The sequence below is a fragment of the Vulpes vulpes genome, chromosome 3 (assembly GCF_048418805.1).
Source record: "Vulpes vulpes isolate BD-2025 chromosome 3, VulVul3, whole genome shotgun sequence".
Classification (NCBI taxonomy): domain Eukaryota; kingdom Metazoa; phylum Chordata; class Mammalia; order Carnivora; family Canidae; genus Vulpes; species Vulpes vulpes.
The window spans coordinates 37,356,792-37,380,165 of record NC_132782.1 but is presented as its reverse complement, the minus strand read 5'-3'; the positions used below and the strand labels follow the sequence as shown (position 1 = coordinate 37,380,165).

The 23,374-nt window shown below is 44.7% G+C and overlaps 1 protein-coding gene and 1 long non-coding RNA gene across 3 annotated transcripts in view; one reads left to right on the top strand and one right to left on the bottom strand.

The window, feature by feature from the left end:
* Window positions 1-23,374, bottom strand: part of NCEH1 (neutral cholesterol ester hydrolase 1) — a 58,418-nt gene that overhangs the window by 20,357 nt on the left and 14,687 nt on the right. The gene's annotated exons all lie outside the window — the stretch shown is intronic.
* Window positions 2,896-10,693, top strand: LOC140598204 (uncharacterized). The gene is made up of 5 exons (XR_012000365.1): window positions 2,896-3,024; window positions 4,296-4,383; window positions 7,564-7,622; window positions 8,016-8,236; window positions 8,953-10,693. It is a non-coding gene; the product is annotated as an uncharacterized lncRNA (long non-coding RNA).

Here is a 23,374-nt window from a genome sequence, read left to right as displayed (position 1 = left end):
CCTGCCTTTGGCCCAGGGCGTGACCCCGGGATCCCGGGATCGAGTCCCACATCGTGCTCCCTGCGTGGAGCCTGCTTCTCCCTCTGCCTGGGTCTCTGCCCCTCTCTGTGTGTGTCTCACATGAATAAATACATAATCTTTTAAAAAATATATTTGTCTGTTGGCAATATAAGCAGCAGAGCAAATACGTATTAATAAAATAATTCTACTTCTATGTGTCAATTGTCCACTTTACTGGAAAAGTTGAAACAACCGATAACGTGCTTGCTATGAGATAAATGTATGTGATATGAAGTAGGTTCACACACAGAGAATTCTAACCATTACTTTAACGTCTTTGGTAAATTGGGAAAAAGCAATCCTCATTTGAGTTTTGTGGCAAAATGTCAGTACTGGGGAATATACTGGGGAATATTGATTCCTGCCAGGACATGGCTAAGAATCACTGCATTCACTGAGATTTCTAGAGTTCACATGTGCCCTCGTCAATATCGTTATCAATTAATAGAGAACACAGAGGATCCATTCCATTTCTCACAGAACAAGTAGCTCGACAGGCACGAAATAACGAAATATGAACAAAGCAATAGCAGGCTTCGCTCCATTACCTCCCTGGACTATTTTTTTTTTCCTTTAAGTTAAATGAAGACTATTGAATATTTAAGACAAATTATAGATGAGTTTCTTCAACTATAGGAAAGCTGTAAAACAGATGATTTGCCTTTACAAGACAGATTAGAGAAAATTGTTCATTTTATAGAAAGCCTACTTTGGGTTTCTTTTATGCACTGCATGCCCTGAGCGCATGCAGACTTGACTCAACTCGTCCATGCCGTTCCCCAAATACCTCTGCCCTGTTAAATTATGATCATTCGCACTAACAGAATTTCTGAACAGCTATCTGCATTGTTCACGATACTGCCAGGGTGGCGTGGGAGCAGAAGTGCTCATTCAAGAAGAGACAGTTCATATGGGAAAAACAGATAAGCGAATAAGAGTAAGGAAGGGTCCAAGAGGTGCTAAAATACAGTCATGCTAATGTTTGGAATTGTGTTGCTAAATTCGAGAATGAAAAATAATTGTCCTGCAGAAAATACCCAGATTATTTCAAAATGTGAAAGTGGTGACACACTCAAGCATGAATCTGTCACCAACCTTCTTACAATTTTTATTGTTAATGGTCATGATCACTGTGTGAGTGCCCACAGTGCTAGGGTAGGGTAGTCTTATGCAGGATGGGCCGACATTTGCATGTCTATGTGATATCACATGGCACGATAAAATTGTAACTATTATCTAACTTTTTTTCTCCAATATCTACTGTTTCCCTTAGCTCTTCTCACTGCACTCCTCCAATCTCAAGCTTTCTGTAGTTGTTACCTAAGGGATGGGATATGAGAACAAAGAGCAAAGAAACAGGATTGCCTTCATGCTTTTGACTTTCGAAGCCTATGTATCCTTTGGAGAGTTTTAAAAATAGACATTGATTTTGGAAGATCTCATGATGAATAAGAAGTCTCCTAGAATAGAAAATGATTCTCCAAACTAAGTAGTGGGAGATGGGAGGAGAAAGTGTTGGAGGTGAAATGAGGAACGTAGGACTTGAGATCTGAAATCCAATCAAAAGAGAACCCTGAAACACAGCAACCCCCAGATATGTCTGTGGAGTCTGAGAGCAGGAGATATAGGCCCCATGCCCAGACAGAACCTTGGAAGGAGGTAAAGACCTTAGGGAAGATTGGCTGCAAGGTGTGTCTAAGAAGATGGGGCCGCAAATGGCCTCTGAGAGTTCCTCAGGCTTCCACTGGTACAGAAGCAGCTGAATGATTCCATATTCCAACGAAGGCATAAATGTGGCGAGGGCTGCACGAGTGTCTTGCGGATGGACGTGAGACTACCTTTCCATTAGCCTCGGCCCATTATATGCTCTCAAGGGTCCAAGGGAATAGAAGAAGGCATTAATGAATCTGAAGGGCTCTTATAAATTAGAACAAAGGATATTCCAGGGGAAATGTATAGAACTCAAACACCAAAGACCACATGGAACAACGATGTGAGCCAAGGATGGGTACCCAGATGGCCTCCCCCACTCATTATGCCTCAACATTGCATAAGACCCCCCTAAAACCTAAAAGTAAGCAGAAATTAGGGGGAATACTTCAATTATCAGACCCAAGTTCTCTCTTAAAAATGCATAGTCAAAATATAGATGAGGTTTTATTTCTTGCACCCTTAAGTTTGTGAAGCAGGATTTAGATCCACCTCAAAAAAACATTCTCGAATTAACAAAGTTTCCTGAAACCTCTTTAGAAGTAACTGGAAAATTCCAGCAGCAGCACAAAGAAGCAGGCCAAGTTTTAAGGGCCCCACAGGTTGAGAACTGACCAATTATTGGCCAGCTGAAATACTCTAGGGCAGTGATATGGATCTTCAAAGCTTGCCCCCATAACCACTCCAGGATCTAGGGGAGAAATTCTGCTTGAGGAGGTGGAAGGGACAAAGGGTATTACATCAGAGTAGGACCAGACACAACAAAATAGATGGGCCGCTGGCTCCCTTCCCAGGTATGATGACCAAAGATCAAAGGACAAGCAAGAATCAAAGGAAGAGAGCAATAGAGAAGTAAGTTGTTATGTTTGTGAATGGGGTTGTTTTCTGTTCACTCATTCAACAGGGGAATTATGAAATCGATTCTGTGGGCAGGGAAGCCTACTCGGGAGGCAGAGACAATGTTCTGGAGCTTTGGAAAATAGAGGAGAACCAAGACTTGTAAATGAATAGCTGATGTGAGTTAGCCAAGCAATATAAGCAGCAAGGGAGATCTAGATAAAAGGTTGCATGAGCTCAGAGAAGGAAGAAATTACTTCTATCTGTTCTTCCTGGGATGAAATCCAGTAAGGCTTCCAGTAGCCTAAACTGTGGCTTAATGGAAGACGAAGCATGAGCAGCAAAGAAAAGGGTTGGAAACCAAGCTGTCAAAGTGTTGGGCAAGTGCTATAATTCAGAGACCTGCAGGAAGAGCTGGTACGTAAGGGAAGTGAAGGCCGGGGGCGGACGGGCGTAAAAGGCTCCATCTGAGAGGCATGCCCAGCGCCAACGTCAGGAGCACAGACTCCAGACCTGGACTGCCTGAGTGAAAAGCCCGGCCGCCCCACTTACCAGTGGCGGGATCTTGGGCAAGTTACTAAACCTCTCTGTGTCTTGATTTCTCATCTACAAAACAGAAATCATGATACTAACAACTTCAACACATTCTTGTGAAGCTTAAAAAAGGTTAAAACACCTAGAACAGCACCTGGCACATACTAAGCCTTCTACGAGTTGGTTATTATTACTAATAGCCCTGATCCAGTAGATCACTGAATGAAGACAGGTGAGCCCAGGGTCAGATTGTCCAGGGTTTCCAGGGAAGCTGAGACAATCATTTTCCCCTTTACGTACATTTGTTATCAGGACCACACTGATTCCCAAGTTCTGGAATTACTACGGATTAAAGAGATGTAAGAGAATTATCTTTTAAAAGGTTCATTTGCATGCTCGTGTCCCAGGGGGAGGGGAAAGCCATAGTACAGTGATACCGATGCATCAGTAACAGCCTGTGGTCAAATTTCAACATGAACCAACCACATTAAAATACTTAAAACATCTATTGTAACTGACTACCTGCTTCACTTCACATTTTCAAAATGATTCTCCAATTTTACCAGTGACAGCCATTTTATCTTGTCAAAGAGCTTTCAAATTCTCCTATCCAGATTCTGCTCTATTGAGCACCTATTACAGGGAAAAAAAAAATTGTGGAATATCTGCATGAAAATTACGGTCATATTTTTCAAACATTATAGAGTTTGAGTGTATTTTTAAACGCAGACTTTTTCTTATTGCCACACAAATTATATGACTCACACTTAGGCCCACTGTAGGGATCACATGTGATTCACTAATGCAGAAATGTTTTTCTACAAAAAACCCACAATGTCTGTGGCAAGAAGCTACCAAAGGGCAGATCGCTATAATTCAAAAAGTATTAATTAGGCACCTACTATATGTAAACACTCTGCTACACGTTATAAGAAGGCAAAGGTGGGTGAGTAGTTAAGAATTTAAATCTTGTCTGAATCCCTCCCTTTCCCTCAAATTTCCATCTCTCCTTAAGCTTTCACAGTTCTCTGCACTTTCTCTAAGACTCTAACACCTCTGATTTTATTATTTTATTTTATTTTAATTTTATTTTTTACTCCTCTGATTTTAAAGCCCTGATTCAGATTAATTTTGTTTTTGTTTTTAATTTGCAGACAAAACAACACACGTCTGCAGGCCATATCTGGACTGAGGACCAACAGCTACAAGTTCTGATGTAGGGATAACCCTATCTGACTGAAGGTACAGCTGGAAAGATAGCGGCAGATTAATCCTCTTAAGTGTAGCCCCTCGTTGTCAACGGTGAAGCAGCAAAAATTCTTGGGATTTTTTTTTTTTTTTTTTTAATGAGACTATACTTTGGGAAGGATTTCACCTGTGGTATATGTGACAGATTGGTGAGAGGAGAGACTGGAGGCAGGGGTAACAACTATAAGAATTTGGCAGTTGCCCAAAGGAGAGAAAAATGAAGGTCGGCCCCAGGAGAATACAGAGATCACTGAGGCAGAGTCGATGGGCCTTGGCAACTGCTCACGGAATGGAGGGACTGGGACCAGGTGGGCAGTCGGGTGGGGTACCTGGAGAAAGAATTCAGAGATATCAGAAGGTCTTCACTTGGGGTATGAGAAACAGACAATATAGGCAGAATGGTCAGGGAAGGTAAGATAAGTTTCATTTCAGAATTATTCCATTTAAAATCAAGAGGTAGGGATCTCTGGGTGGCTCAGCGGTTTAGTGTCTGCCTTTGGCTCAGGGTGTGATCCTGGAGTCCTGGGATCAAGTCCCACATCAGGCTCCCTGCATGGAGTCTGCTTCTCCCTCTGCCTGTGTCTCTGCCTCTCCCTCTCTGTGTCTCTCATGAATAAATGAATAAAAACCTTTGAAAAAAAATAAAGTCAATAGGTAGATGGGTCGAAAAACGCAGACAGCAAATGTATAGTCAGAGATCCAATAAGGTCGGGCCTGGAGGAAGAAGTCAGAAGTAATTTTTAATAACCCAAGCAACACACAAGCATAAGAACATGCTAGATGTTCACAACAGATGATTATGATGGATGCAGAACCTCCAAGAGCAGAGATATGGTACCTTAAAGTGCAAAGGTGTGGGGCCCAGCCTAGAAGAGGAGACAGAGGCTGTCCAAAGAGGCTGCCTGGACACAGTGTCGGCTGGGGTTAAGTGTTAGTGAATGCCCAGGTGGCTGGAGAGGGAGAGGAGGGTGAGAAAAGGCAAGCGGATACTCGTGGTTGTGGGGCAGGTGTTCCACACTTCAGTCTTGTGCCCACCACCCACGCTTTGCTTCCAAAGTGATGCCAAGAGGTGGAAAGGCATCAAAGACTTCTTTCCTATTCCCATCTAGATTACAAGGATGAAAATATTCCTTCCCTTGCTGAGGGCTGGATCTCCATCTCAACCCGACTCTGATGAGAGGACGGGGCTGTCTAAGTAACATTCTAGAAGGCTCTGGGCCGCACAGTAAAGTCTGCCAGAGAGGGAAAGTCAGTTTGCTTAGGGAAAACAGGAATCGTAAAGCTGAATAAAATAAAAGCTGAAACCTTGGGTACACACCATCACTGCAAGCGGAGAGTGGGCAGGAGAGACAGAACCAATCTTTAAAAGATCTCTCCACCCTCCCTCCTCTAAAAAGAAGAAGAATGAATTATTAGCATGGCAAAAAAAAAACAAACAAACAAACAAACAAAAAAAAAATAAACAAGAGACTGGGGAAGTTAAGGGGGAAGAAAGTTTCAAGAAAGAGCAAGTTGCTGAATGCCTATAGAGAGGCCAAATAGATCATGAGTGTTGGCAGTGTGGTCGTGGGATCACTGGTGAACCTATTAAGGCCAGTTTAGTCAGACATATGGGACTGGGAGCCAGACTGCAATGGTTTGCAAAGTGAGTCAAAGTGAAGAAATCGAGATAGTGAAGGTGTAGAGAACTCTCACTGTAGAGATTAGGAAAGCTGCGGGACACCAGGCTGAGGGAGAGTCAAGAAAACCCATTTTGTTTTGCTTTAGATGAGAGAGACTTGAGCCTGACTGTAGGGAAAGCGCCGTGTACGAGGGGAGACAAAAGTGACACAGGAGAAAAGAAATGCCACGTGATTTGAGACCCTGGCGGAGGAAGAAAGGCTCTGGGAAAGATGGGAGGGCTGGACTTGGGGAGGCCGTAGCAGGTGAGCTCACTGTAGGCAGGGAAGGAAGCTGAGATGCGTCTCTAGAAGGTGACTTCTGTTGAGATCAGCTGTCTTTACCCTAAAGAACACGGGCGCTTTCAAAGCCTGCGCCCTTTGAAGGCAACTCATTACAACGCGGCTCTCAGCCCCATATCTCTGACAAACTGACCTTATTAGGTTCACCAGTGACCCCCTGCCCCCCGCCCCTGACAACACCAATGATCTACTTGGCCTCTCTGTGGGCATCTAACAATAATTTGCTCTTCCTTGAAACTCTCTTCCCCTTTCATTTCCCTACTATCTTGTCTTGTCTCTCTTGCCACACTAATTCATTATCTCCTTTGGGTTCTTTTACTGACTGTTTCTTCCCCTCCCGTCCACTGGGCCTTGAAGTGACAATGTTCTCCAAGGTTCCATTCTTTATTTTATTCAGCTTTATAATTCCTGCTTTCCCTAAGCAGGTCAATGTAACTATTTTGGCTCAATGTCCAGCATCGGGACGTGCTTAGCAGCAGCATATTAAATTAGATGGCCCTGACCTCTATCCATACGCTAATGACTTCTAAATTTCTATCTCCAGTCCCGGATCTATCATTCTTCAGCTCCAAGTCCGTATTTCCAATCATCTCCAGGATCTAGCCTATAAGCTCTTCAAAATCAACATGTTCTACTCGCCCTTCTCCACTTCCAACTCAGCAACTCAATTAAATTCTCCATTAATAATCTAACCACAAATCTAGCTTCCACGCTGGAGACCTTGATATCTTCTTCAGCTTCTCTCTTCTCTCACATGATATCCAATCATCAATTCATGGCAATTCCATCTGCCAACATTTTCTACTCAAAATGTTGCTCTACCTCTAGCTTCTACCCCAGCTCACACTGCTGCCTTCATTACATGCTCATTATTTCCCGTATTTGCCTAACTTGAATTCTAGATAACCCCCTTTTTTTATTACCTGCTGCATACTGCTGTTAGAGAGCTTACCTTGAAAAGTCAATCACTTTACCTGGCTGTTTAAAAATGCCAACTAAAAATAAATAAAAATAAATAAATAAATAAATAAAAATGCCAACTAACTTCTAGTTTCCTACAGAGAAAAGTCTAAACTTGGTATGCTCTGATCCCGCTGTATGTGCCAACCACGTTTCTCACCACCCCCCACCCCCTTGTATTTTCTAGTTCTCTGGAGTCAAGTGTATTTGAGCATAAGTTGCGTAACTTTATTTTTATCTGCTACTCTCTTAGGCAATGCCCTTCGCTGATGTTCTGTACCAGGCCTGAACTTACAAATCAGTTGACATCAGGTCAGTAGCCTGAAATTGGCCGTGATGGGAACATTTACATAATAGAAATCAACAATAGCTATAAATCAGGGTTTCCCCACTTCCTGCCCCTCCCATCCCATGGACAGCACTCCACTACCTCTACGTCACCCCTCCTCTTTCCTTACTCATTCAGAGCATAGCAGATAGTGTTTTATGGTGTGGACTATGAGGTCAGTTGGCCAAGGCTCAATCCTAGTTCCGACACTTACTAATTGGGTGATTCTGAGCAATTCACCTCTGCCTGACTCAGTTTCTTTACCCATAAAATTGGAGAGATCATAATATCTACTTTATAGCGCTTTTTAAAGGATACCTGGCATAAAATTTAGAATGTAAGTGCTCATAATGTTACCTCTTTTTATGCCCTCATAGCATTTTCGTCTGCCATATAATGGAGTCTTGCTACATTAGCTGGGAAGAGCCAGGCTAAGTCACCAGCTGCATGTTCCTAAACCGAGTGATACACGACATCAAGGTAGCAGAGCTCTTTAACTGATACCAACCCTATCTTCGAGGCTTCCTCAGAAGAAAAAGCTGTGAAAAATCAGCTTTCATTATCCCTGCCTTGAAATTTGTTACCAAGGACAGAAAGGGTAAGGAAAAATCATTGAGAAGAAAGAGCACAGACTTTGCAGAGAGACAAGTTCTGGCTCTATCATTTATTAGCTACATGACCTACGCAAGCTTCCTAAGTTCTCTGGGCCCCAGTTTCTCAGATAAAAGAGGGAAAAACTGCACATGAGGGGTAAATCCACACTAATTGTTCTCTCTCTCTTTCCCGAGGTCCTGAATTGACAGAAGCTTTGCTCAGGCCTTTGGCAGATCCCCATCTGGTTAGGGATCCTTCCAACACCTGTCCTTCCTCTCTTATTTCCTTACTATTATCTTTGTAAAAAAAAAAAAAAAAATCTTTGGTCTCACACTCTGAGAGTAAGCACAGATCAAAAGGGTTCAGTTTGGGGACACCTGGTGGCTCAGCAGTTGAGCGTCTGCCTTCAGCCCAGGGTGTGACCCCGGGGTCCTGGGATCGAGTCCCGCATCGGGCTCCCTGCAGGGAGCCTGCTTCTCCCTCTACCTGTGGCTCTCTCTCTCTCTCTCTCTCTCTCTCTCTCTCTCTCTCTCTCTCTGTATTTCTCTTTCTCTGTGTCTCTCATGAATTAAAAAAAAAAAAAAGTTCGGTTGGGGCACAGTCGCACTATCTCCATAGAGTAAAGTACCCGAGAGAATTATTATGGCAACCTGTGAAACACAAATATAATTATGTGAGAGTAGGATCCTCTGATGCGATTGCTCTATTACAAAATTTCAGATTGGTTTAGCCACATATCCAAGGATTTCAGGACAAGCTACAAAGCAGACCTGAGGAGAATCTCACTGCCATTGGATCAGCAAAGGTAACCTAGAACTGTGGGATGACCTTCACTTTGTTCTCCACTTGCACAGTTGCAATTCAATCTGGAGGAGCACAAGGACAGGCTCATCTCTCTCCAGTTGCTAAAACTTTTTATTTTTTTACTATGACCCAGAAGACAAGTAGCTCGACATTGCCAAGGTGCTGGCTTAGCTCCAAATGCCTCCTGCGTTCTATCAGGGGACAGCAAGGGGCATGGTGGCTCCTATGTGCCGATATTCGCTCTCTGCCAGTCACTGTTCTCAGTGTTTGGGGGAGTCTCAGAACAAGCGCGGTCCAGGGAATCACCCAAGGTCACACAGGAAGACGTGGTGGGCTGGGTGTGAACCAAACATTCTGCTTCCAGAACTCTTAACCATCACCCTCAACTGACACTCAGGAGTCCATGTAGTTTCCAACCTGTATCATAAAACTGGAAGATTTTATATCTGGAATGAACATTTAGCCTCCCACATTCTACAAAGGGAAGCTCAGCCCTGGAAAGGAGAAGATACGAGACTCGCCCAGGATCAGCTGCTCCAGCACAGCCCAGCCTTGACCACTTGGCTCAAAGAGGCGCCCTCCATCTCCCCCTTTCCTCCAGCTCTTCCTCACCAGCATCTTTTTCTCTCTGGGAACCTCCTTCTGGGTCCTGTTCCCAGCTCACTCTTCTCCATATACACACACACCCATGACAGTTGATACGAGACTTTAAAAAATTACTTGGGAGTTCTTTTTTTATTTTCATTTCTGTTATCTATGAAGCAATAAGTAATTGTGGTCTCCTTGGGACAGACGAGGTCTGAGTCTTGGGGATCAAATGTTATTTTCCGGTGCCCCATGTACAGCTGGTCATAAACAAATGTCCTTCGTGAGGCTCGTCGAGCTGCTAAAAGCCTCCCTTGACTGCCAGGACAAGAAGCATTTGTTTTCATCTGAGCGTTCCAAATAGCAGCTGACTAAAGACAGCACAAAAGAATTAAACTTCACAACAAAACCTCCGGACTCCCTTCCGCTATATGACAATTCAGAGCTTGCCCACTCACGCCCCCTGCCTGGACTACGATAATCCAGAAGTTGGGGTTATCTGCTTTATGTAGAGTGTGGGAAGCAGCAGATTAGATGTGACCTTTGAAAACTGTTTCTTAACTGGCACATAAATCCAAAAAATAAAAAGCAAATGATTTTTACAGACGTCTGAAGGGCTAGATTCAGATGATGATTAGAACAAGACCCCTCTGAGTACATTCAGAACGTGATTATAATTAATCAATGCATGCTATATGAAACATGTAATAAATTATAAAAAATCATAGGACTCTTTTGTACAGTGCTTTCCGTGTGAACTTTCACCAGTTTGACTCTCAACAAGGGCCTGTGAAATAGGAAGAGCAGGTATTACATGCATTTTATGCTCATTTGAGGCTTAAAGAAGTTAAATGCCTTGTCCAGGATCATAAAGCTCAAAGTGACAAAGCGAGTACTGGAAGCCAAAAGCCCAATCGACCGACCCGTCCCGCTCATGTCAATCCTCAGAGCTCAGATGAAAATCACTGACCGAACCATTATTTGAATCAGCAGAGCCTCTCCCGTCACACAGGTTTTGAACACCTAAGAGTGAAAGGTTTAAAATCAGCGTGGAGAAGGGAAGTAGGTCATGAAATGCATCCCAAACTCCACTCTGCCAGACGCATATTTGCCAGCAGATCTGCTAGGCTGGTTCGCAGGACCAGTCTGCCAACTTAAACGGTGCCTAAGAAAACTAATAGTACAAAAGCTTCAGTGCAACTGGAATTTCTATAGCCGGCAGTTTCAAGTTCATGTAGTTTCGCCATTCCTTGGCGCATCGGTCCCAGAGGCTCAAGAAGGAAGGCACAGGCCATGGTGATGGAATCCGGAGTCCCTAAAAATGAAGGTTTTTACCTCTGCCCCAGGAGAGGCTTCTCATTTTAACAGACTCAGGAAACAGAATAAAAAATGTACTCCTTGGGGATCCCTGGGTGGCTCAGCGGTTTAGCGCCTCCCTTCGGCCCAGGGCGTGACCCTGGAGTCCCCGGATCAAGTCCCACGTCGGGCTCCCTGCATGGAGCCTGCTTCTCCCTCTGCCTTTGTCTCTGCCTCTCTCTCTCTCTGTCTCTGTCTCTGCGTCTCTCATGAATAAATAAATAAAATCTTTAAAAAAAATGTACTCCTTACATTTAGTCAAGATCCACAATTACCACGAACAATCTAATGTGCTCAACAGCTAATATCTTAAGCTTAAATAAAAATTGTCTATACACCAGATAACTATATTGCCCTACTGGGGTGAATCTGCAGGTTAGACATCCCACTACATGGAAAAGGGTATGGGTCTATTTTTCATCCACTTGTTCAACAAACATCTGAATGTGTATTGTGTGCTGGACGCCAAGACTAGTAGAGCGATAAGGGGGAGTACAGGACAGGTTCCATCCTTAAGAAGCGGACACCGTATCAGGTGGATACACACAGTGCAAGGCAATAGTGTGACCAATACCAGGGATACATACGCAGGGAAGAGAAGTTTAACACTTTCTACCCAGAGGAGCTTTTAAGGTGTTCACGGCATTGGTGACATTAGAGCTGTGTCTCTAAGAGGCACAGGAGAAAAGGGGGCGAAGGGCATTCCAACAGCGGAGCAATAGGGTAACACACAAAGCTACAGAAGAGCAAGGCGTATTGGAAAGCTGGGATGGGCTCCTGTTCCGTGGCCCTAAGAAGAATGGGGTTGGCACTGCATTTTGAGGTACTGAAATAGCCTTAATTTGATGATTGTGCATTTGGTCTTTATGGTACTTTTTAAGAACATCTGTTCCCCACCCCCTCCTATCCCCAGGGAAGGCGAAGTATAGCTCCACTGACAGAGGTCGCTCCCAGCTGAAGAGACAAAAGGCCTTTGGCTCACCAATAGCTTAGCAAATTGTTCATTTTAAAAATCCACCTGTTTGGGGAAGGTTGTTAAGAACTAGTTATATCCCTTATCTCTGTTATCACATTGAGCAATCCTACAAGTTGTCTAAACCGAGGCTATTCCAAGGGTGGTCCACAGACTGGCAGCATCAGAATGTAAATTCTTGGGCTCCAGCTCTGTGGAATTGGTATCTCTGGGGGTGGGACTTAGGAAGCTCGCCAGGGGGCTCTTTTTCGCCTTAAAGTTGAGAAATACTGGTCTAGTTCAAAGTATGAAACAGTATTTCATTAAACAAGTTTTGTTTGTTTGCTTTTTTAATGTCAGCTTGACACCCGAAGCAGGACTTGAACCCACAACCCTGAGACCAGGGTTGGTCCTGACTGAGCCCGCCAGGTGCCCCTAGACCGTCTTCTTGCCTTTGTAGGTAATGGCTGAGCAGGTGTGGGGGCATGTGGCCAAGTGCAGGGCTTGCAGGGCTTGCAGGGCTTGCAGGGCTTAGGGAGGCCGCGCAAAGGCCTGAAGGAGCCGCCGGCCCCCTCCGAATGATCCCCTCCGAATTCCCACTTATCGGTCCAGACACCTGCTCTGTTTAGTCCCCGCCCCGCCCCGCCCCTGCTCCCGGAGAACCGACGGGCTCCGCCCAGACGCCTTGGGGCTGGGCCCCTGGGCCCCCCAAACCCTGGGAGCAGGGACCCACCGCAGCCCTGGGCGAGCGCGGGCACCCAGGGGAGCAGGTGCCCCGGAGGGAGGCGGCAGGGAGGGGGGAGGGCGGCCCGGGGGCGGGGGGGCCGGCGGGGGCAGAGGCCAGGGGCCGGGGCCAGGGGGTGGGGGGCGGGGGGCGCCGGGGGCAGAGGCCAGGGCGCAGGGGGTGGTTCTAGGGGGCAGGTGCGGGGGGTAAGGGCGCCCAGGGGCGGGGGTGCAGGGGGCTGGGGGGTGAGCAGGGGGCAGATGCTGGGGGACTGGGGCGCAGGGGGTGGTTCCAGGGGGCGGGGGAGGGGCGCCCAGGCGCGGGAGTGCAGGAGGCTGCGGGGTGAGCAGGGGCAGATGCGGGGGGGTGGGGACCGGGGCGCAGGGGGTGGTTCCAGGGGCAGGTGCGGGGGAGGGGAGGGGGCGCCCAGGGGCCGGGGTGCAGGGGGCAGGGGCAGGGTCCTGGGGCAGAGGGCCGGGGCGCAGGGGCTGGTGCCGAGAGGGGTGGCCGGGGGCAGGGGCGCAGAGGCAGGGGCTGGAGCCAGGTGGCAGGTACCAGGGGTGGGGGGGGTAGGGGGCGTGGGGGGGGGGAGAAGGGCCGGGGAGCAGTGGGTGGAGCCAGGGGGCAGGTGCGGGGGAGGGAGGGGTCCCGGGGCGCAGGGGCAGGGGCACAGAGGCAGGGGGTGGAGCCAGGGGGCAGATGCCGGGGTGGGGGGCGGGGGGGGGCAGGCGCCGAGGCCGGGGCGCAGGGGGCCCACGGGGAGGAGAGGAGGCAGGGCTGAGGGGGCGGGTCCCGTCCTGCAGGGTCTCAAGACCCGGCAAAGAGAGGGCAGAAACTGAAAAGGACAAAGAACATTAAAAAAAAAAACCGCCCACGGAAATATTTAAAAAGATTGTTGGACTTTAAAATAACAATAAACAATATAACAATGTGATATGAACAATAAATATAATAGTAAAATAACAAGGTGACCTTATTCTGACACTGCTGAATTATACTAAACACAAGCAATCAGATCCTGGCCAGCCCCTTAGTTTCAAATTTGGTTTTCATTTTGAACACAATATACCCAAAGGTGTTAAAGAGGAGTTAAACTTGAGACTGTGTTTTTCGTGATCTCCTCTATGAGGATTGAAAATTGGGGCTTATAGGGGCTCCTGGGTGGCTCAATCGGTTGGGTGTCTCCCTTCTGCTTGGGTAATGGTGCCCGGGTCCCAGGGCCCTGGGGTCCACCGATGTGGGGGGGCCTCCTGCATCTGGGTCCCTGCTGGGTGGGTCTGCTTCCCCCCTCTGCCTCAGCCCCTCCTCTCTGCTTGTGCTCTCTCTCTCTCTCAAATAAATAAATACAATCTTTTTTTTTTTTTTTAAAAAAAGAAAGATAAAAGGGAAATTGGGGTTTATAAAAGTTGTCATGTAGGTAGGAAGTGAAGAATTTCATTTTGAAGCCCTTTCACTGTACTATCACACTACACATGGAACACCCAAGCCCAAACTGAACATTTCCTCAATGCTCAATTTTTCAACTCTTTTAAGCCCTGAAATTTCCTAATGCAGAGAAAGCACAGACTCAAGAAAACTGCTCTTGTTTGCAACCCAGAGACCATCACCTTCACCCTTCAGGAGAGAGGAGGCCTGTGTTGGCCATCAGGGCACTATTGTTAACGGGGTCAGGAAAACCACCAAATCCAGGAGTGTGCCCCGGCCTCCAGCTCAGAAGTAGAAAAGGTGTAAGTGTGTTCGCATTAGTTGTGCCTTCATCATCTTCCTATGTAAATATAAGATGGTACAGAAGTTAAGGATTTAAATATAAATGTAAATTTAAATTTACATTTAAATTTAAATATAAATGTAAATATAAGATGGTACAGAAGTTAAGGATTTTGGGGAAGAATATATTTCATATAAAGGCAGTGAGTTCCTTTGTGGGTTCTGAATTGTGCGTGACCCAGCAATTTATGAAGAACTGTAAGGTTATTTACCACTGTGATGTTAATAAAATCTAGTCTGAGCAAATATTTTCCTCCTCTCATGCAGCACAGTAGACAAATAAGGTGACTGAGCATATTTTCTTTCTGGTAAAACTTTGCTGAAAGTTACCATTTTATCATTCTTTGAACTTAAAATGAATAGAATCATTAAAAATGAATGAGGGAGTTAACGTTTGCACAGGCAAAAGGTCTTTGTTGCTCGATACACAGCCGCACAGGTCATAAGGATAATAATGATGCATTTGTTCACAGTTTCATCCTCCGCACTCAGTACACTGGCTGGCAGAGAGCGTGTGTGCAACAAACACTTGTGGGATGAATGAGTGTGCGGAATCACGCTTAAAAGTATACGTTTCACGCTTGAAAATGAAATGCTTCCCATACATCCGAGACTCTTTACCGAGACATGTACTACTGTGTCTTGCAATCTTCAAATTACTAAAAATTATTTCCCCTCAGTAAACACCCAAGAAAGTCAAATCTAGAAAATATCACAAGACTACACACAAAATTGGAAACTGTTCAGCAGGGTGCAATACCCAGGTACTCTTATTAACCAAAAAACCTATACATCTGGGGAAGCTAATCCATTAAATCAACTTGTTAGAGCAGTTAATGATAATTCAGTTGAGATGTCTGGGGGCTTTGAGTGGGAAATTAAGCCATGTTACCCTAAGAAACCAACCAAATACCTTCTAGTCCGTGTGCAATGTTATAGGGAAATCCCAGTAGCTGGAACCCACAGTTTCACAGAGTCCCATTAAAGATTTATCCTCCAGGAGCTTGTAACATACCTCTCGTGACCTAATTCTCTCTAATCTAGGTCTCAGCCCTCTTTTGCTCGTACATCTTTCCTCACCAATCCCTTTCTGAAGGACTCAATCCTTACTATCTTAAATGAGATGCAAATAAAAGTACAAATTTAAAACCTAAAAGGCCTACCTATATAGTCTCTCTTCTTTGAACACTCGGGAAACTGATGCCCAGAGAGGTGAGCTGAGAAACTGCCAATCATCCAGCTACTGAAATGTTTGAACTAGACCCCCCAGGTCAGCGGACCTGCCTATTGATTTTTTTTCCCTACATCTCTGTTGAAAAAAGAAGTTCCATTGATCTCAGAAAGCTTCTGAGACACTAAAATTGCTTAACTCTAGGCTTATTTTTTTGCTATCATTCTACCCTCCACTTTACTGTTCCACCTGCCCCCCAGAGCAAGAGCTGGAGCATCCAGGTTTCAACAGCATCTCCCTAAATCCTCACCATCTGCAATCTCTTTAGCAGTGTCCGGCGACCTGATCCCCTCTTTGACATCTCTGGCTTCCCTACTTAGTATTAGAACGGTAGAGCTGAAAGGAAAACTGCTAAGCGCCTTCTCCCGAGCTACGTTCTAGAAAACAGCACCTCGAGGAGAGAATTTTGCCCAGAGAGCAAAGAATGAAGGATCCTGTGATGCTGTGATTAAATAGCCTTGGGGGACACTACATGTCAGTTCTTCTCTCAGAGATTTACAACGCACGATGGCTTTTTAAGACAAGCCCCTGAAGTAGATGAGAAATTTATTGAACCCTGCTTACTCTTTAACCTCCGGACAACTATTCACCTCCCTCAAAAGTGGTTTGGGGCAGCCTTACCTAGTCCAGCCCTGTTGTTTTACAAATCAAAACTGAATTTGGATGGTTTACCAGGATCTCCCTCTATTTGGGGACCAGAACCAGGGCTCCAATCCAGCTGAGTCCCAGGCAGGGCCTACTCTCTAAGAATTATTCTAAGTATTATTTCTCCTCTGCTGGATCCAATTCTTTCCGGTCTTCAGGATGTCTAGCGGCCAACCCTCTGCTGGGGATAGACTACAAATGTTCACATGGTCTTTCTATGGGGGAAGGTGAGAAGGGTGGACGTTTGATCTTATTTCAGCTTGATCCCACATCTAATTAGAACATAGGACCGTGCTGGGTTTCCTCAAGTTAGCCAACTTCTATGCAACATTGAACACTGTAGAACGTAAGTCTTAAACTCATGTCTTCAGGGGCCAGAGTGGCTAATGCAAGTGGGTAAAATAGGCTGTAATACTTCAGGGAATGGGAGGCTTGTGGCAAACTGGAAAAACAAGGCTTGGAGTAAGGAAGAAGCTTCCCCTGGGTGATTGTGTGATACAGAAATTCTGGCCTACTGTTGCCAGATGATCCAATTTTTGAAGAGAAGCAGGCAGCTCAGATTATTGTGTGACATATTCTGAATATTAGATGTTGGTAATGAATTTAAAAATGCTTAATAGGGTCGCCTGGGTGGCTCAGTGGTTGGGCACCTGCCTTCGGTTCAGGTCGTGATCCCAGGATCCGGGATCGAGTCCCACATCAGGCTCCCTGCATGGAGCCTGCGTCTCTCTTTGCCTGTGTCTCTGCCTCTCTCTCTCTCTCTCAGTCTGTGTCTCTCATGAATAAATAAATAAATCTTTAAAAAAAATGTTTAATATACAGGGGTGTCTGGCTGGCTCAGCTGGAAGAGCATGCAACTCTTCAACTTGGGGTCGTGGGTTTGAGCCCAACATTGGGTGTAGAGATGACTTAAATAAATACACTTAAAAATAATAATGTTTAATATACAATGTGGGCCAAAAATAACATATCTGCGGGTTAGTCTGTGGTTCTCAAGTTGGTGGTCTGAAAGTCAGGATGCATTTTTTTCATACAATCAATATGCCTAATTGACAGTGCTCTAACCCCAAATCTGGATAATAATAAATGAAACCAAGATATAAAATTAGAAATATTTGATTGTGGGTCTTGTTTATTCTGCATCTTAGATTACGATGATGGATAGAAGCAGTTTAGAAAGCAATGACAAGGAACGTGGGAATTATGGAAAACCTGAGGGGGACTTATGGGTTCTCTCAAGGACTGCAGAAGTTCATGAACTTATTTCTTTTTTAAGATGTCTATTCCTTTCAAAGCAAAAAAAATAAAATAATTTTTTCCCTTCAAAACACACAGATTTCCTTATCCTTAATTTGAATGTAGTCTTCTTGTCTGAGGTAATTATGGTCATTCTTGGGGGATTACAAAAGAAATGGGGGCGGCACCTAGGTGGCTCAGTAGTTAAGTGTCTGCCTTCAGCTCAGATTGTGGTCCCAGGAACCCAGAGTCGAGTCCTGCATTGGGCTCCCTGCATGGAGCCTGCTTCTCCCTCTGCCTGTGTCTCTGCCTCTCTCTCTCTGTATGTGTCTCTCATGAATAAATGGATAAAATCTTTAAAAAAAAATAAAAAAGAAATGGGGGATGAAGATTAATTTTTTTCTGATTTAATAAACTGGGTTGGAGTTGGAAGACAAAAGGGAAATAAGTTTTTTTAAAGATGTACTTATTTGAGAGAGAGAGAGCATGTGTGCATGCATGTCTGCATGCACACATAAGTGGGGGGGACGGGGAGAGGCAGAGGAAGAGAATCTCAAGCAGACTCCCCATTGCGCTCAGAGCCCAACTGGGGGCTTGATCCCCCAACCCATGAATGCGGTCATGACCTGGGCCGAAACCAGGACTTGGATGCTTAACCAACTGAGCCACCCAAGTGTCCCACCACTCCTTTTTCCCCCAAAAGAACATGTTAAAGAGAATATAATACAATGTGATGTAGTATAAGTATGAAAGAAAGTCTAAGCGGCCTAAATACTGCCTCCTTCACCAGCACTCCCCAAGGATGCCAGGGAGTGGGCTATTTATAACTGTTAGAATGACAGGTGCTCAGTACTATGCTAAGGGTCACTGGTCCTCCTTCTTGAGGTTGACAGATGTGTTAAACACCTGAAGGTACTCTGGACACACAGGGCCCTACAATACAAGCAGGGGTGGGAGCTGACAATCCTTTCACATAAACTGAAAACCAAAGCAACTCCCCGAGCATGAAAAAGACTCGACCCTTGCAGAGAAGGAGGGAGTTCACATGTATATGATCCAACATGTCAACCAGGGACTAACATATTGTTTTGAAACTGCTTTCAGAGACTTTGGTTCACTCCTTTGTATACTTTTTTTTTAAGATTTTATTTATTCATGTGACAGAGAGGGGAGGGGGGAGAGGCAGAGACACAGGCAGAGAGGCAGAGGGAGAATCAGGCTCCATGCAGGGAGCCCCACGTGGGACTCGAGCCTGGGTCTCCAGGATCAGGCCCTGGGCTGAAGGCGGCGCTAAACCACTGAGCCACCCGGGCTGCCCCTTTTGTATACTCTTAATGAAGACAAATCTTCTTTCCCAGAGGTTGAACCTAATTTCTGGAAAAGTCAGAGTCCCCCTAAATAACAAGGTGTGTAATCAAGCTGAGGATTGCCCTTTGTTCATAAACAAGGTGAGACTATAACTCAATGAGACTGATGCTCACGCATACCTCAGGGAATGGCCGGGAATCACATTCCTGTCGAAATGTTCCAGACATGTTCCGAGTACTAGCTAGTGATGGTGTCACCAGTACATTAAACTTAGAGGAGGACACTTGGAGGAACAGGCACTCTGTGAACAAGCCCCTATTTTCCTTTGCAGGGTAGTGTAGAAAACATCAACGATTTCCAAAGAAATTACAGTTAAATAAGGCATCCATATAAGCTGTTAAGTTTTTAAAAGTCAATTGCAGGGGCTCCTGGGTGGCTCAGTGGTTGAGCATCTGCCTCTGGCTCAGGTCATGACCCTGAGCCTGGGATCGAGTCCCATATCGACCTCCCCTCAGGAAGCCTGCTTCTCCCTCCGCCTGTGTCTCTGCCTCCCTGTGTGTCTCTCATGAATAAATAAATAAAATCTTAAAAAAAAAAAGTTAATTGCCATTGACCCTTGAACAATGCGGGAGTTAGAAGCACCAAACCATCAGCATGGTCAGAAATCTGCCTGTAACTTCTGACTCCTCCCAATCTTAACTATGAATAGCCTACTGGTGACCAGAAGACCTACCAATAATGGTTGATTAACACCTATTTCCTATGTTGTATGTCTTATAGACTGTATTCTTATAATAAAGTGAGCTAGAAGAAAGAAAATGTGATTAAGAAAACCATAAGGAAGAAAAAAAATACATTTAGAGTACTGTAGTGAAAAATAAATCCATGTGCAAGTAGACCTGCACAGTTCCAACCTGTGTTGTCCAATGGTCCGCTCACTGCACGGTAGTTCATGTTGGGAAGGGTATAAAACAACTGGCATTCTCTCACACTGCTATGATCCGTTTATAGGAAAATAACTTGGCAATCAGAAACAAGAACTGTAAAAAATATTTATACCCTTTGATATACTAGTTCTAATTTGGGGCGATCACTTAAGGAAAAACTCTAAAAACAAAAGGATTATATACTCAGCTATGGTCACTGCAGCATTATTTCTTTCCTTTTGTTTTTTAAAGATTTTATTCATGAGAGACACACAGAGAGAGGCAGAGACACAGGCAGAGGGAGAAGCAGGCTCCATGCAGGGAGCCCAACGTGGGACGCGATCCCAGGACTCCAGGGTCACGCCCTGGGCCAAAGGCAGGTGCTCAACCACTGAGCCCCCAGGCTGCCCACAGCAACATTATTTCTAATCACAAGTAACTAGTCTAAGTATCTGATAAAGGGAAATAGCTTAAAAATGGCACATGCTCTTGGATACATCCATTCCAGAGGGAAGGGAATACCATACAGGAATAATCTGGCAAATCCTTCTGGTAAATCATCAGTAAAAGAAGTTGTGCGTAGAACCGTGTGTATAGTGTGACAGCGTCTAACAAAAGCCATTAATGCGCAACCAGAGACAGGAAGGAAACAGAACAAAGAGCAAACGGTGGCTGCGTGTAGGTGAGGCTGTAGTTGAGTTGTTCTATTTTCTACGTTTTCTACAGCATGATCATACACTTCTTCTGGCATAAAAAATAATAATTCAATCCTCTAATGTGCTCAAGGAATTAGGTTTCTATGGGAAAACATTTTAAAGCAGCTGTGACAGCCAGAGATTATACAACTTAGAACATACTCCAGCCTCTGGTAACCACCTACTATACAAACACACCTCTTACCTACTCCTAGTCCTACACACTACTTCCCTGTACACACCTGCGCCTGCACAACCTGTCTTGCCCGCGCGGTATATACCTTCCCCAAGGGTACAGAAGGCTGAACGTCTGTTATTGGGATTTCTCCTTTTCACAACCAAACTCACGTTCATCCTTTAGGGTCCATCGCAAATGCCCTCCCCTCTGGAACACCCTGGCCCGCTCACTCCGCAGTCACTCCTGCCTCCGCCCTCTCTAGTCCTTGGATAAAGCTTCTGCTTCTGATACTTGTGGAAATGGAGAGTAATCATGTAACATCCACCTCCTTCACTTTTATTCCCCTGGGGCTGGCATAGGCCTGGTATGGCCTGGTACAGTAACCAGCGCTCACCGTAGTTGGGGATGGATTAACACAGTGTAGACGAGGTTTCCTTTCATCCTCACTTCTAAGTCCGTTGCTTTCTCAAAAAAAAAAAAAAAAAAAAAAAAGCAGCTTACCCCTGATTCATTTTTCTACTTGGTCTCTTCATGAACAGGAATGGGAATCCAGGGCAAAAGCCAGCACATCTTGCTGGGTGCTGTGTGTGATGAGTCACTGAACTCTACTCCTGAAACCAGTAGCGCCCTGCACGTCCACTAACTCGAACTGAAATAAAAACTTGAAAGAAAAACAAAACAAAAAAGACAAAAGCCAGCACTTATCACTGCTGGTCCTGTTAATGACACCTAATTCGAGAAGTGGGACGGACAAGGCACCAAACTTCCAGTCAGGACATTTCCACCACTGTCTTTACAGTAAAAGCTGTCCAGGGACTTGGGGTCAGTCACCATTCATTCACTCAGCAAATATGTGAGTATTCACTCCACGCCAGGTACTTTTTAGGAGTCAGGTACAGGGTGGTGAAGCCCACAGACACACTCCCTCCCCCCACAGGGCCGCCAGCCTGGCAAGGAAGACACAGTGACTTGGGAGCCCAATGACTTAGGAGCAATGAAACAGACGATTCCTCATAGTGCATGTCCTCTGGAGGGAAAGAACAGGTGGAGGGTGAGCCGACGTGGTCAACACTAGAGGTCTCCAACCATAGACCAACCCTCTGAGCAGCACCAGGAAGCTTCTGTCTCAAGGCACCGCAGCTCTCAAGAACTGCACAGTTTGTTTCAAACTTTATTTTTATTTATTTATTTTTTTTTTTTGTGTGTGTGTGTGTGTGTGTTTTTTTTGTTTCAAACTTTAAACAAAGAATGACTTTTCCGAAGCAGTGCTCTGGGGACACAATGGGAAAGACTTAAGTTTTTTGTTTAAGACAAAAAAAAAAGCCCTACTAAATCCAAATAACAGTGGCAAAATACATTGTTTTCTCTCAAATTATATTATATATTTGGCCACCAAAATTTAAGTGCTATCCTACAGGTTTGTAACAGAACCTAAATTTTTTTTTTTACTATTTTTTATTTTTTTTTAAAGATTTTATTTATTTATTCATGAGGGATACAGAGAGAGAGAGAGAGAGAGAGAGAGAGAGAGAGAGAGAGAGAGAGGCAGAGACACAGGCAGAGGGAGAAGCAGGCTCCATGCAGGGAGCCCGATGTGGGATTCGATCCCGGGTCTCCAGGATCACGCCCTGGGCCAAAGGCAGGCGCTAAACCGCTGAGCCCCGCCAGGGATCCCACAGAATATTTTTAATAAGCAGTTTATTTATTATTTTAATAAGCAGTTTAAAGCTTTATCTCACCAAGTAGTACTTTTTCTTGATAAACCATACTCTTGCATGTTTTCATATTTTTATTATTATCTTACCTAGAGTTAGTATAATTAAAACAGTGAAATGTATCTTAACACAAGCCTGGGACTAGTTCTACCCACGGTTCAGTTACATAAAGACCTTCTTATACCTTTCAGAGTCTCAGTAGAAGTAGTTCCCGGTGGGTGTCATGCTGCCCCACCTCAAATGGAACTCAGAAGCTCCCCACCTGCTGTTTTCCTGCAATGCCCTTACTTCTCCCAACTGTCTGATGCATTTATTTATATCCTTTCAGACTCAAAAAATGGATGGTGGGGGGAATGGCATAAAGACATTTACATGCTTACAATACCCGAACGGAAGCCCAACTTTTAAAGCAGTTAAAGTTCTATGATTTACCCAAATATAGGCTTTTATGATTTGCCCAAAAATGGGCTTTTTGGAGTCAAGAAATCACATTTTTAGAGTAATTGAAAATCACTGCCAAGCAGATTCCTTCCGTAGACATAACCAACAACAATGTTCTCATTTTTATCCAAACTATCTTCATTTAAGTTGCAGAAATATGCCAATTTGAATTTGCTATGTGAGGAAATAAGACCAACAAGTTATTGGTTTTGGTCCCTAAGAGCTTCTGTGGCTGCTACCGAAGGCTCGAATCTAGCACATGGTGTATCCTAAAAACTACGGGCCCACTGTTCTTGACAAAAGCATAGTATGTGCATTTAAATGGCATACGAGTAACTACAAAATTAATAGGCATCAATCTACAAGGAAGAAAGTTTAATATTTATCTGATATGCACCTCATTTTGAAGCACACAGGAAAAAAGCTACTTGACTTTAAGAGTCTACCTTTTAAGATAGGTTTCCACATAGATGAACAACCAGTATAAATTTAAAATTAGTTTTTTTGGGGGGGGGGAAATTAGCTAGTTTGCTTTTTATTTCCACCTTTATAATTTTTTAAGGTTTTGTTTTTTTTTTT